This window comes from Triticum aestivum, chromosome 1A (assembly GCF_018294505.1).
Source record: "Triticum aestivum cultivar Chinese Spring chromosome 1A, IWGSC CS RefSeq v2.1, whole genome shotgun sequence".
NCBI lineage: Eukaryota > Viridiplantae > Streptophyta > Magnoliopsida > Poales > Poaceae > Triticum > Triticum aestivum.
The window spans coordinates 514,880,954-514,885,864 of record NC_057794.1 but is presented as its reverse complement, the minus strand read 5'-3'; positions in this window follow the sequence as shown (position 1 = coordinate 514,885,864).

Below are 4,911 nucleotides of genomic sequence, written 5' to 3'. Positions count from 1 at the left end.
CAAAGAGAGCTCAGTCCTGACGTAGGAATTGATCAGGAACAAAAGGTGAGATGTCTGATAAAGCACAGCTGCACTTTCTCTGCCATCTTCTGCAGTTTATTTTGGTACAAAGATCGAAAACATAATATCAGTATAATAATTTCCATTTGTTTGTCATGAACCTTGCAGTTGGATTGCTTCTGCACTAGGGGAATGCTCGCATTATTATAAGAGTTAATTGCTATTACATCCAAACAGTATGTACATGTTAAATGCATTTACCCTGTTCAAGAACTCGTCTGATTAACCAGTTAACTTGCTGATTAATCCCTACTTGTAGGGTCACCGAGTAGCCAATAAACTGATAAATTGTCGGATTAATTAATTAAGTGGTCTATTAACCTATTAATCCCTTGTCAGCCAACCGAGCAGCTACCAGTTAACGATTTACTTAACAATGATTTATAGTGATTTGAACAATTTGGCTAGAGGTAAATAAATTCTTCAGTGAACTAAGAATCTGTGGTAAAATAGATGCTCATGGTAGTGCAAGTTCTTGTAGTCCACTTGAAATCTCCCTGAGGACCTGATCTTGTTTCAAGTGATTGTGTGTTGCTTTTCTTCAATTCCTCAACAGGTTAATCCAATTGAGTGATATAATTCATGGACCTGATTTCTTTGACATATTTAATGGGTATGGTACTATTTGTTCAAGAGTCATCCCATTAACATCAGAGCAACACAAGAAAGATGTGCTTGAGAGGTTCTTACAAGCCCTGTACATATCTCCAGGTACTTTTACTTATATTGCAACAAGGTTCTAGTGAACAAAAGTTTGCTCAGCTAATGTTCATAACCATTTAAGTTGTTGGGTACTTTTACATTGCATTTTTTATAATGATATGGGCATGCGGCTGTTGCATATAGAAAGGGGCTCATTTGTTCATGGAACTTGGGGATCTTTGATGTATGAGCCATCCTATGGGAATTCAGGTTTGGAGTTCTTCCTTTGTATCCTACCTGATACTTGAAATATTGATTGTTAGGCATAGCTTAACTTCCGCAGTTGCCTTCATATTCTTCTGCTGGTAGAGAATGGCAAAATATGCACCACACAATGCAAGGAGAAGATAGATTTATTTTCCTCTTACTACCTTTATTAGATAGGACACGTTATTTTTGTTTCAGTCATACCTTTGTTGCTGACGGTGCTGTTGTGTAAATTCAACATTGATGTTTAGTGTTATGACATATTTGCACAAACTGAAATTTTGATCCCTTGGGATGTTGCAGGTGCTGACAATCTAATAACAAAGGAACTGACCCTCAAATTTGCAACCAAGATTACAGTTGGCGAACAATTTGCAATTTATGTAGTCACACCAATGTGACCTTATGGAGTCCCTACCTCAGTCTCTGCAAGAAATTCCTTTCTTTCAGTTAAGCCCTATTTTGTAAAAGCATTATAGCAACCACTCCCTTATATTATGGGACGGAGGGAGTATATAGAGAAAATTCCTTATTTGACACTATCTTAAAATTTGCTTCCTTATTTGACACTGAAAAAAAAATTCTTCCCTATTTGACACAAGTTCTAAATTTTATTCCCTATATGACATTTTCGTTCATTTTGAGCCTAAATGACACCTGGAAAGACTCTTTTGCCCCTCATGTGGTATGTGTGTGGGGGCAATAGCGCACACACGCAGCACCAGTGCGAGGGCAGGAGCACACACGCAGCAACACATACACATGCACCAACACACACACGCACGCGCACACACACACGCAACAACACGCACGCGCACGTGCACACACACGCACACACACGCAGCAACACACATGCACGCGCACACACACGCAGCAACACACATGCAGCAGCAGCACACACGCAGACAGCACATAGGCACGCAACAGCACACACACACGCACATACACACGCAGTAGCAAACACACATGCAGCACATAGGCACACAACAGCACACACACACGCACGTACACATGCAGTAGCAAACACACACGCAGCGGCACACATGCACACACACATGCAGCAGTAGCACACATGTGCGCGTGCACCCACACACGCAACAGCACACACGCGCGCACACACATACTGCATGGGGGGCAAAATCGTCTTTTCAGGTGTCATTTAGGCTCAAAATGAATGGAAGTGTCGTATAGGGAATAAAATTTAGGACTAGTGTCAAATAGGGAAGAAAATCTTTTCCAGTGTCAAATAAGGAACCAGATTTTAAGACAGTGTCAAATAAGGAAACCCCAAATCTAAGATTTATTGAGATATGGAAATCTCATTCGACCTTGTAATTTCAATCTTCTCCCAGTGAATATATTTCCATTTGAGCACATGTTGGCATATTCTCTGACGTGTGTGCTGTTTTTTGTTTTCAATACTTAGGGCTGCTCGCGGTGCCAGTCGGTGCACCCATCCGCGTGTTACTTCAGCATGACATTTTTATAGATATTTTTTCTGGAATACGCATAGCATGCGTATCATCTATTGAAAGGTAGGAGAAAGGGCATAAAGAGCCCTCCCGGTGTTACAGTTACATATTACATGCACTCAACACCTCCACGGCTAGAGCCACTCTTACAAGGAACTACTCGCGGCTATTCCACCTACTCAACCTACGGAAGAAAGTCTCAACGCTACCCTTGATAAGCCCTGCTTGCCGCCATGCCTGTCCTTCACACGCCACACGATCCATGACACGGGCGACATTTTTATAGATATTTTGGAATTTACATCCTGATGGTTATGTGGATACCTTACATATGTTCAGTTTTCTCCTAGAATTATTTGCTCGGCTTAACAAATCCTGTGGCCTTGAAAAGGAAAGACACATTTGGTAGTATTTTTTTTTGTTTGGCAAAGAGAGATGCTCATCTGCCATTTATTTCTTTTTATTAGTGTATGTTGATATATTTTGTATTAAAAGCTCAAAACAACCAGTTTGTAGTTCACAAAGCAATCTTTCTTGTTTGAACTTAGTTATGTACCTCCTTTTATAATTTTAAAAAGTCATGGGCTTTTCCACACAAAGATCTCGATAGTGTCAACGAATTATCTCCCTCTACATGCAAAAGTCCAAGCTTAACCTGCAGTTTGTATGTGGAAACAATAGCACTGTTTAAAGCATTGACATTATAAATTAGAACGTTGTCTTTCTTGTCTCCTGTGTTTCAGCTGCATTTTTTCTTTGCTAAATACTTTCCAGTAGTCTAAATTCTTACATCATTTTCTTATGTGATCAAAATATGCAAGGATGGTGTGAGCGAGTCTCAGTCTAGCCAAGTACAGAATCTAGAGGTTGATCAAATAATAAAAGCTGAAGAGTACCAATATTATTCATTTTTCTCATAGAAAACATGTTTGTTGATTCTCACTGCATATGTGTGTTTTTTCACTTAAATTTTTCAACACCACTACTGATCCTTTAGTGCAATGTTCACAATACATGTCAAAATCACAACTTTAGTTTTCGATGTGTATCTGTAACACCAATCTTGTTTTGCCGCCATTCTTTCTCACTCTAATGCTTTGTTAGACTCACAGGTGAAATGTTTGAGTAATCTTGCCATGAACTAACTGCTCTTCTTTCTCTTAACAGTACCTTCAGGTGGAGTACACATAGGACAAGCTGCAGAAAATACATTCAGGAAGATGACAACACCCTTCCACTCAAGCTCGGAGACAGCACCATGAGCTGCGTGCGACACTCGCTTCATACTTGGAACCGACAAGAGGGCCAACCTCATGACGAACTGGTCATGGTTTCGCCACCATGCCAACATCCATGAAGGCGACATATGCGCCTTCCATTTCAAGCGCATGGAAGGGCATCACCTACCCCTCAACATCCATCATCTCTAGATGTAATGCCATCAGCAACACCTACCGCCTACATATATGAATCATCTATTGTGTTTAGCTTAGCTCTTAGACTTCCTGCGTTGTGATGGCCCAATGAACACGTTCACAACTGCACCGGCAAGGCAAGTACACAAAGGACCGCACAGGAGGCGCGCCTAGGGCGCGCCCCAACCACTAGTCATAGAGAGTAGATGAACACATATCACAGAGAGTAGATGAACATGCGGAAGCGAAAACACTTCAATGCGAAGGCAGATGAACATGCCGTATTATCCCTCAAAAAAAAGTTGAACATGTCGTATGTATTTGCGACAATTTATTGTGGCATCTGCACAGTGTGACATGCATCCTTGTCCTGACATCCAGGTTCCATACATACTGAAAGAATCCATGTGTTGGTTAGGGTTTTCTTTGATAATTATCAGACTTAAAATACCCTTGGGCGTCTTTTCTCAAAAAAAAAATACAAGGCATATGCATGCAAGTCAACTAGCTCTTCAAAGCTATAAAAAAACCATTTTATATAGTGTACCTACATCTTGCATTTCAGATGGTTGATGAAACACTCAAGCTTGTACATCTTGGAGGTTGAATCGTGCACCTCACTCGTCTATAAAATAACATAGTGGAGCCGTAGAGACAAACAATGATGGATAATCCGTTCGAAATAGGAGGCATCCGTAACTTGACTTCGAGAAGCCAAACCTAGATACATGTGCATCCAGACGATGATCAGAGAAGATGCTAAGACTGCTCACAGTGGGGAGTAACATAGAGTAGCAACTTGCCGATCACTGGTAGAAAAAGGGCCTGTTGTCCCGGTTCGTAAGGGCCTTTTGTCCCGATTCTGGAACCGGGACTAAAGGGTCGGTACTAATCCCTTTAGTCCCGGTTCAATCCAGAGCCGGGACAGATGGGCCTGCACGTGGCCTGTGCATGGAGCCCAGGCAGGAGACCCTTTGGTCCCGGTTGGTGGCACCAACCGGGACCAATAGGCATTCACGCCTCAGCATTTCTGTGGCTGGGGTTTTTGTTTTTTT